The sequence below is a fragment of the Macaca mulatta genome, chromosome 15, assembly GCF_049350105.2.
Source record: "Macaca mulatta isolate MMU2019108-1 chromosome 15, T2T-MMU8v2.0, whole genome shotgun sequence".
Lineage (NCBI taxonomy): Eukaryota > Metazoa > Chordata > Mammalia > Primates > Cercopithecidae > Macaca > Macaca mulatta.
The window spans coordinates 96920551-96931131 of record NC_133420.1 but is presented as its reverse complement, the minus strand read 5'-3'; positions in this window follow the sequence as shown (position 1 = coordinate 96931131).

Below are 10581 nucleotides of genomic sequence, written 5' to 3'. Positions count from 1 at the left end.
ATTCCAACTATGTCCTTTTGTTAATAAGTATTCTTATAAAGCACACAGTTTTATATAAGCATGGGCCTTAACTATGTGCAAATGTCGTTGTTATCTACCTCAACCTATTTCTTTCTTCATCCAGCTTTCTGCTGAATAGTGTGAATCGAATGCATTTTGCCTCTCCACTCCCCAAATTGCCTCTAGTTCCCCATCACCAAGAATATCCTGTGATGACCAGCCTTAATCACAGGGAGAACATTTTTGAGAATGGAAGGGTGATATTAATAATTACACTAGGACAGCAGTTGTACACTATGACTATCCCAGGCAAGTTAGGATGTCTCATCACCCTATTCCTATAGGGCCCTTAGAAACTCTTGGATAATTTTTTTGTGATATGGTTTGGCTGCGTCCCCACCCAAATCTCATCTTGAATTGTAGTTTCCATAATTGCCATGTGTCATGGGAGGCACCCAGTGGGAGGTAATTGAATCATGAGGGCAGGTTTTCCCATGCTCTCATGATAGTGAATAAGGTTTTCCCATGTTCTTGTGATAGTGAATAAGTCTCACGAGACCTGATGGTTTCATAAAGGGCAGTTCCCTTGTACATGTTCTCTTGCCTGCTACCATGTAAGACACACCTTTGCTCCTCCTTCACCTCCCGCCATGATTGTGAGGCCTCCCCAGCCATGTGGAAGTGTGAATCCATTAAATTTATTTTCTTTATAAATTATCCAGTCTTGGGTATATCTTTATCAGCAGCATGAGAACAGACTAACACATTTTGTGATATACATATGCAGAAATGGATTTGGCTGGCTAGGTCAGAAAGTATACATAGATCTATCTGCCCTTAGCACTAGAGTCCTCTGCAGAATTTCTACACTAGTCTACAATCCCATTAGCAGTGTGTAAGTATTCTGATGGCCCCACATCCCTGTTAACACTTGGCATTATCCAGCTTCCTAATTTTTGCCAGTCTAATACATGTAAAGGAGTATCTCATTGTTTATTTTACATTTTTCTGTCAACTAAGTTTGAACATCTCTTTAGAGTCTTGCTAGCTTTTTGTATTTTATCTTCTCTGAAGTTTAACTCTTCATTATCTTTGCCCATTTTCCATTGATTTGTCAGAGATGAAATTTTTCTATGGTGAGTACATATTTTGTTGTCTTAAACGGTGCATAGCAAGCATAACTATACTTTATTGAAGAACTAGGTCACATGATGATGATATAAGTAACAACGCTGTAATTATAAGATACTATAGATCACACCTGTAATCTCGGGACTTTGGGAGGCCAAGGTGGGTAGATCACTTGAGGTCAGGAGTTTGAGACCAGCCTGGCCACCATAGTGAAACCCCATCTCTATAAAAACACAAAAATTAGCAGGGTGTGGTGGCAAATGCTTGTAATCCCGGCTACTCGGGCAGCGGAAGCAGGAAAATCACTTTAACCAAGGAGGCAGAGGTTGCAGTGAACCAAGATCATGCCACTGCACTCCAGCCTGGGCGACAGAGTGAGACTGCCTCAAAAATGAATAAATAAATAAAAAGATACTATAGAGTCTAAATGGGTACCAACTAATCAACATGTAGAAACAATTTTCACATTTAGCCATTTGTATCTTTCTCTCAAGATAAAATGAAAGATGCTCAGCTGTATGATCTGCTAGATAGTATAACCTGGCTGTCTTTCCAGAAAATTATTCACTGAGTCAACAACTAAGGAAACCACATTCCAAATGATTTCTTTAGACTCTAGCAATTTTTTTTTAATTGCAGCTATCAATGTCATCTGTCTTAGCAGCATCTTCTGAAGAAGCCCAAAAAATAGATTATGGGTACTGCCAGTCAACTTTTTTTGTCTCTTATATAACTCACCCTGCTTAAGGATATGAGGGATGATTATCTTGCATAATTTAAAAGTTTGATTGAAGCTGGGCGCTGTGGCTCATGCCTGTAATCCCAGCACTTTGGGAGGCTGACACGGTTGGATCACTTGAGGTCAGGAGTTCGAGACCAGCCTGGTCAACATGGTGAAACCCCATCTCTACTAAAACTACAAAAATTGGCTAGGCATGGTGGCGGACACCTGTAATCCCAGCTACTCGGGAACCTGAGGCAGGAGAATCATGTGAACCTGGGAGGCGGAGCTTGCAGTGAGCAGAGATCGCACCACTGCCTTCCAGCCTGGGCGACAGAGCAAGACTCTGTCTCAAAAAAAAACAAAACAAAAACAAAAAAGGAGTTTGATTGGGACTTCAATAGAGGGGTTTTACTTGAAAACCTGTACATTTTTTATCCTTCAGGGAAAATAACACCTTTAAAGAGATGATACCGGAACAAAGATGGAAAGTAAGTTTTATTTCACATAATACCAATCAAATTGACAATGGTTGCCCAGAATATTGTGTTGAGAAAAATTCAGAAGCTAAGTATAAACTCAGTAGGCAAGAAAGCCAAGATGGATTAGTAATGTCTGCCACAGTCCTGCTGTGGGGTGTTGGTATGTATGCCATGTATTTGTTATTTCTACGTGAATAGACCCTCACTTTGTCTTTAATGTTTCACTATGTAAAACAAATTCTGGCATAGGTATCCTTCAGCATTTCATCTTGAATGTTATGAGATTCAAAGCTCGGTATATTATTTACAGGATGAAGAAAAATGCTTCATGATATCACCTCTTAACTTCATTTTCTTTTCTGGGAAGTGCTTGATTAACAGTGCAAGTCAATGACCATGAAGCACTGAATACTTTCTATGTGCCTGGCACTGATGTGAGCACTTCATATCTATTAACTCATTTAAACTACACAGAATACCCATTTTACAGATAAGGGCACCAAGGCCCAAAGAGGTTAAACACCTTTTTAAGGTGCCAGTAAGTGAGGATTTGAACTCAGAAGTCTGACACTGTAATTATTGCTCTGAAATATTACATCATGTTGATGCCTAAAAACACCTTACCAAAAATGAATGCTGTTTTTCAGAGTAAGCTACTAATGAAAATGGTTTCCAATCCCTAGGCACTCGGGTACTGAGTGAGTACTCAGCTTCGAAGCTCGTGATACTGATGTGGAAATTAAAAGGAAAATACGTAGAACTAATTAGAAAAAAAATGTTGCTTATCAATCCATTTGTTTCTGGAATGTTCTGAATGTTTATCATTCCCTGTGATGAGGTTTATAAAGATTATTTTATTTAATCATGCAGATTATCCTATGAAGTAATTATTACTATTAAATGAATGAAGAAATGGAGGCAAGAGAAGTAGTTTGCTCCCAGATCACACAACTGATGAATAATGGAGCCAGGATCCCAAGCTAGGTAGTGTGACTCTAGAAACCAAGTCTTCTCTTTCTCTCTCTCTCTCTCTCTCTCTCTCTTTTCTTTCTTCTTTTGATGGAGTTTCATTCTTGTCACCCAGGCCGGAGTACAATGGTACCATCTTGGCTCACTGCAACTTCTGCCTCCCAGGTTCAAGCGATTCTCCTGCCTCAGCCTCCCAAGTAGCTGGAATTATAGGTGTGTGCCACCATGCCCAGCTAATTTTTGTATTTTTAGTAGAGACGGAGTTTCACCATGTTGACCAGGCTGGTCTCGAACTCCTGACCTCAGTCCACCGTCCTCGGCCTCCCAAAGTGCTTGGATTACAGGGGTGAGCCACCACACCTGACCCAAACCCAAGTCTTAAAAGTACTCTGTTACTCTCTACTCAAAATTTACAAAGGTTTACTTTAGGTTTACTCCAGTTTAGATACAGGTAAATATCTGAAACTCACTTCAATTGCTTACCTCATTGGCCAGTTGGAAGCATCAAAACTTTCTGTGTAACACTTGGAATGTTTATTAAAAATCAGTTACATCATTTCTATAAAACAGTTCATATATAACAGACTGCTCATAAATCAGGTACTTCTTCCCATGGAAAAGTCACTGAATTCTTCAACTTTATGACTTCTACTTTTTAAAAAATTTGTTTTCCAATATGATAACCTCCTCTGATAGCACCAAGTCCCCTAGAGGAAAATACACATAGCTCAAACACCTGTGCTGCTCTTATAACCCTTTTGCTTCTGCAATTAACAATGGGCCAGAGATAAAGGGGCGAACCTAAGATTTTTCCAATGGGTGCAAGTTTGTCATGGATCCCATAGGATGGTTTCAGGGATGGTGCTAATTATTTTGCTGCTTGTAGGTATCTCACCAGCAACTCAAATAATCCCAAACATTATGATCTGTTCCTGTGAATCTGTAGAGAACTAACTGTGATTTTCTCAAAGCTAGAAAAAGCAGAAGCAGGAGTTCAACTCAGCTCTGTCTGGTATCCAAATCTAGGCTTTTCTCACCATTTCAATTGACCCAAGATAGTGCTTGTCTGATCTGTTATGGATATGCCTACGTAACAGTTTCCCACAATTCTTCTATAGGTGTCCTTAGCTACTGGAGCCTCCGAAAACCCATTTTAATGCCACTTCTCTCTCCTGCTTAGTATTGCTAATACTTCCTGAAAGAGCCCATTCTCTCAGCAGCTGGTGATATTTGATTTGATTAACACCCTGGGACCAATCACCAGACTTAAAGATGATGCCTAATTAACTGCTTACGTTAAAGAGCTGGCACTTTCTGCATTTGGTTCACACTTCCAGCCTCAATCATGTTTTCATTTCAGCAATAATATTTACATGATTAGCAAATAGTCAATTCATACTCTGGTGTGGACCTAAGCTGTGTTTGGGACTTCCCAAAGCAGATGTCCTTGACAGGTGTAAAGAAATAGGCTTTTTTCATAGCAAGAGTCATAAGCAAGATCTTCTGCTCATTTGTCAATGAAAAATTATGTTTGGATCAAGAAATATTAGTTGAGCACTGACCTAAGTGCCAGTCATTATATTTCCAAGGCCCCCATACGCCCTCACTAAATAATCATATTAGACTCATCTCAGTTTTGTTATCCTTTTTCTTTCATTATATATTTATTTATAAATTTATTTATTTAGATGCATAGATTAGGAAAAGGCATTCTACGTTAGACATTCGAAGTTTTAAAAGGCATTTGCAAAGGTCTCTCAAGTAATTTTCGTGCAAAACCCAGAAATACATAGCCTTAATGATACTACAATTAAGTAAGCTTGTGATGTTAAATGATCCCCAAGATGTGAATAGACATTGAAGGAGCACCGAGAGTTTCACCCCAAAATAGGGCTCCCTGATATAGTGAATGTTTTGAATTGGAAACCCTTTGAAATCAATAGGCCTTGGAAGAGACTTTTCCCCTTCTTCATAAGGATTAGATGGAATCACCGAGATGAACAATTGCTTTTCCTTTCTTTCCCTATAATCTTATCATCTATTTCAAGAAGGGAGAGGAAGAAGGTAACCGGACCAGGCCCAGCCTTTTTACAAAACAATGTCTGTCTCTCAGGTTCATTCAACTTCCAAAGAGAACCACAAGTCAATCACTGTTCACCACCCACCTGCTCTGCAATCCACTAATTCTCCCAAATCTTCATTCATTTTTCCTGGTAATCATTTAATGCCCTTCAACAGAATTACCTATATTCTCCATGTTCCGCCTCGCCTCTAAAAGGTTATATAAGTGTTTGGGCCTCATTGGGATATTGGGAAATCACTCTGATTCTCCCTGTGTGCATGGTTAAATACATTTGTATGCCTTTTCTCTTATTAATCTGCCTTACCATAAGTTGATTTTTCAGTGCACCCTCTGAGGGCAAGGGGGAAGCTTCCCCTTGGCCCCAACAAGGTCAAACTGGAAAGACGCAAAGTGCCACAGGGCTATTCCTTTCTTTCTTTTTCTCTTTTCTTTTCTTTTTGAGACAAAGTCTCTCCCTGTCACCCAAGCTGGAATGTAATGGTATGATCTCAGCTCACTGCAACCTCCATCTCCCAGGTTCAAGCGATTCTCCTGCCTCAGTCTCCCCAGTAGCTGAGATTACAGGCACACGCCATCAGGCCTGGCTAATTTTTTGTATCTTTAATAAGACACAAAAATTAATAGAGATGGGGTTTCACCATGTTGGCCAGGCTGGTCTCGAGCTCCTGACCTCGTGATCCTCCCACGTGGCCTCCCAAAGTGCTGGTATTATAGGCATGAGCCACTGAGCCTGGCCCTATGCAGTATTTTTAAATCAATAATTTGGGTAATGATATAGAAAAGCAAGATTATATCTTCAGGTAACAGGAATTTGGAAGGGAGAAGCCAGCATTTTGGATGACAAAGTTCTTGACAGACTGGATAATGGGTTGAATCATAATGTCATGAAATTTAGTAGGAACAAATGCCAAAAAACCACCAGCACAAGTACTAGATAGGGAAGATGTGGCTTCATGGCAGCAAGGGTGGAAAAGACTTGAGAACTGCACTTACACGAGACAAGCTTATATGAGACAATGGTGTGACATATGGACCAAGAAGACTTGAGAACTGCACTTACACGAGACAAGCTTATATGAGACAGTGGTGTGATGTACAGGCCAAGTCCCTAACGCATCTGTTTGGCTGCACCTGTAGTGTACCAAGGCTTAGGATGGTGAGAGCTCTGCCCTCACTTTTGCTAGTCAGCTCACTCTTAGATATTACATTCTGTTCAGTTTTAGGTAGGTTTACCAAAAATGATATTCTAATAAGAACACTTTTGAGAATGAAGGAGTTGCTAGTAATAATTAAGCTCAGAAAATAGCCATAAACTAAGATCCCTGGACACAGAGGACCTATGTTAGCTAGTTATAAAAGATGTAGACAAATTGGAGGATATTTGGAGGAGAGGCTCAAGGAAAGGAAGGTTCTCAAAGAAACAGACTATGATAAAATTAAAGGGGTGTTCAGCCTGGAGAAGAGTAACCTGAGGTTTATAAGATAGTTTTTTTTTTTTTTTTGAGATATTTAAAGGCAACAAATGGAGGAGGGATGGGGCTTGTGAATTATGGGTCTTAAAGTATGGAGAAAATTACAGCTTCTCAGGCCAGCCCAAGAGGGAGTGAAAAGCCAATCTCCAACCCTAGATGTTACAATTTTATAAAACAAATTTGGAGTGCTTACAAGACACCAAATCTCCAAACTGCACCCCCACCCCAATTCCAATTCAGTGATGACTATTTTCTGTTGTTGTTCTGTTTCCAGAATGGACCCTGTGAAAGACTTTTTGAACATCAGCCTAGCTACCACCATCAGTTCTTGTTCACATACCTACTTACTTCTTCAAAAAAATCCAATAAAATAATTCTTTCTTAATGAAACCCAGCCATTTTTCTTTTTAAAATGTTATTTCATTGTCTAAATATATGGTGGTTCCTCTCTCTTTTTAAGATCTTGATAGCTGGACTTTATGGAAGTTAGACACCTACAGGTTTGTGATTCACTGGGCTCCTATAGTTTCACATATGCCTTTTTCAGGGAACTATTTGGACTTCAGAATCTTCTTCAATATTCTTCTCTGTAAAGACCAACGCAAATATCATGTTATACTGAACCTAAGACACCAGTGGTTGTAAGATGCACCACTATTATGTACCAGTAAGACAGAATAAAATGCTGCCAATTAAACTCTATTCCAAATGTCTTCACAAGTAGAGTATCCAACTCCTCTGAGTCACTTTTCAACTCAGAAATGGCACCTTTGTTCCCATTTTTTGTATGATATTGGTATCCATGTCATCAAGAGCATTGAGAATGCAACACTTATTTACAAAACACTCTAATATTATCTTTGAATCTTCTTCCAAGCACTAACACTTGATCTAGAAGCATTGATGTTTACTTTTTAAAAAATCTAACCAGCAGACGACAACAGTAGATTTACTTTTTTTCCAGTAAATCAGGATTTACTTTTTCTTAGTTTGTTGACTGAAACTTTGAGGGGTTGAAGTTGACCAGTTATGCCATTGTGACTAACAACAAAATTTATACTGCATGGGCAATGATACGACATCTCAATGCCACCAGGCCAACAGATGTCTGGGATGTTAAAATGTAAAATATGATTGTATTAGATTTGACAAAATACAATAACTCCTTTTGCATATCTGCCTTCTTGTCTTAGGTGATACCCTTACCTGATAATCTGAGCACTGCTTTCCTAGCTGACTGGGACAACCTTTATTAGCTCCTTTTCACTTTAGCTGAGCATCTTCTCAAATGCTCTACTGGGTTGTCCTTATTTCCATGTTATGTACAACCTACTCTACTTTGATAATATTCCTAATTCTTTCATTTCAGCTAGTTTTCCATTTTATGGTCATCAACTAGTAGAAAACAAAACAAAAATGAAAAGGTCAACCAAGATTTTGCATCTCAAAAGAAGACACACTTCATCTCTCACTGTTTTAAAGAAGAGCTATACAGCTTTATGGTAAAGAGGCAGCTCTTAGCCAAGGCTGTGAAAAAAAAAAATAATTTGTGGAGATACTTAAAATGTAGACTGCAGTGGGATAACATAAGACCCACTCACTCTGACTCTTGGAATGAAGGATGAGGCTTTCAAAGAAGCAGGCATTTATAGCTTTCAAAAAGTTCCACAGATTAATGTGACATGTCATCTAAGTTGCAAACCCTCAGGAAGAGAAAGAAATCAGGCATTTTCCAGTTCATCTAGGGACAGCTCTATTGGCACATACAAACATAAATTTGAAATTAAGAGGGCTTAAGTCTAAGTGGGCTGCAAAAAACAATCCACATGGACGGACCATGCTTGTATTCAAACCATGATATTCACACCACCCTGTACTCAATATGATTCAGTTAAGGGCTGTGATGGACGCTATGATGACCAGACATGGGAATGGGTATGGTGAGAGCATAGGCAGAAAACAAAGGATGAGATTTCCTTTTATCGACATCCCAATATCCCAACTGATGCCTGGTCTGAAGAAACAGAGAAAGTGATCTTTTCCTCCATTCTCTAGCCATAGCTTTCCAGGTCCATTTCAGGGGCAAGATGACCTACAGATAATTAAGAAACAGTTTAACACATTGGGGATATCCTATAGCTTTAGAGTGGAGAGTGCCACTAATGAGGGCTTACACTTGGAAAAAATTCAAATCCCTGCACCCAAGGGCTCAGAAGGCAGGTTATGGCTGTGGCAGAGCTCTGACGTCCTCTCCTGATCATCTCCATTTTTGGCAAAATTCTTCTGAATTTTAGATATTAAGATCCCCCATGTTGCCTGGGTAAAGCAGATAATTGGTGATTCTACTGTTAGCTCTATTGCCTTTTAATTGTGTCAGGGAATTCAGAATGCAGTACCAACTCCAAATCCCAGATCACCTCTTGCTCACCTATAGATCCAGGGACCTCTTGTTTGTGACCATGGAAGAGTATAAGAGTGATTGTCTCCTGTAAACTTCTTTTCCTTCTGAGCCTAAAGTAGACGCTGGAAGCAAGAACACCAAAAGCACAAATCATTGCAAATCGGTGCTGATGGTTCAAATATTTATGCTGTCCTTTTATTTTGGACAAACACTATGTGCCAGGCCCTTTATATACAGTCTCATCTATTCCTCACCACAACCTATGTAGACATCATTGTTCACCCCCATTTTACAAAGAGAAAACAGACTCAAGTTAAGCAACACCCCCAAGGTTACAAAACAAGTTAAGTGCCGAATCCAGGAATTAATCTGAGATCTGATTCCAAAGTCAAAGGTCTCTCATACGTTGGATGTATTTGAAAGGCAGTGAGGAAAAAATACATATTGATGGATGGATAGCAGGATGAGTAGATGGACAGATATCATAACATAAATATAATAGAGGGCATATTATAGAAGCTCTGTGGTCATTACACGGGTGTTCAATGAATGAGTCTTTAAACTGTTTTTATGTTTGAAAAAAATTGAAATAAGTTAGGGGTAAAGAAGAAAATTGTGAGGAATTCAGAGACATTGCCAATTAAACATTCTTGTAAGCATCTGTCTCATGTTGCACTAACTATGTGTTTTAGAATTTTAAGTTAATTTAGTTTGACAAATATGTGTTAAGGCTTTATTATGTAATAGGCACCAAAATACCTGCCAGCCTAGGATGCTACATTCATTGTAGGTGCTGGGGCTGCACAAGATGGAGCTCTTCTGGGGTTTACAAATTAGCGGCTGACACTATCGTGACCAAAAACCTGCAATACAAAGGTGACTTGATAAAGGGCTATCATGGATGTGTGAGGTGCTGAAGGAGCATGAGGATGAATAAGATAATAATAGCTGAGAGGTTTGGAAAACTGTCAGGGAACAGACAAAATTGAAATTGCACCTTAGAAACTGGGGAAGATGTCAAAAGGACAGGAAGAGGAGCAGTATCTGAAGTAGGGGCTTTGGAGCAAAGGCACAGAGGTGGGACAGGGCCTGTGAAGAATGCACAGGAAAACAAGAGACTGTTGGAAAAGAAGGAAGGAAGTGCTGGGCATTACCCACCAAAATGTGGAACCAACTTTCACAAAGGAGATGTTTGACAATTATTAGAATTCTCTCAGATTTCACTTTGTTGAGTCTTCGTTTACTTATCAGTAAAGTGGGAATAATATGTGGTCTCACAGATACTATTTAAAGGATTAAATGAGGAAAAATGGTAGAAGTTC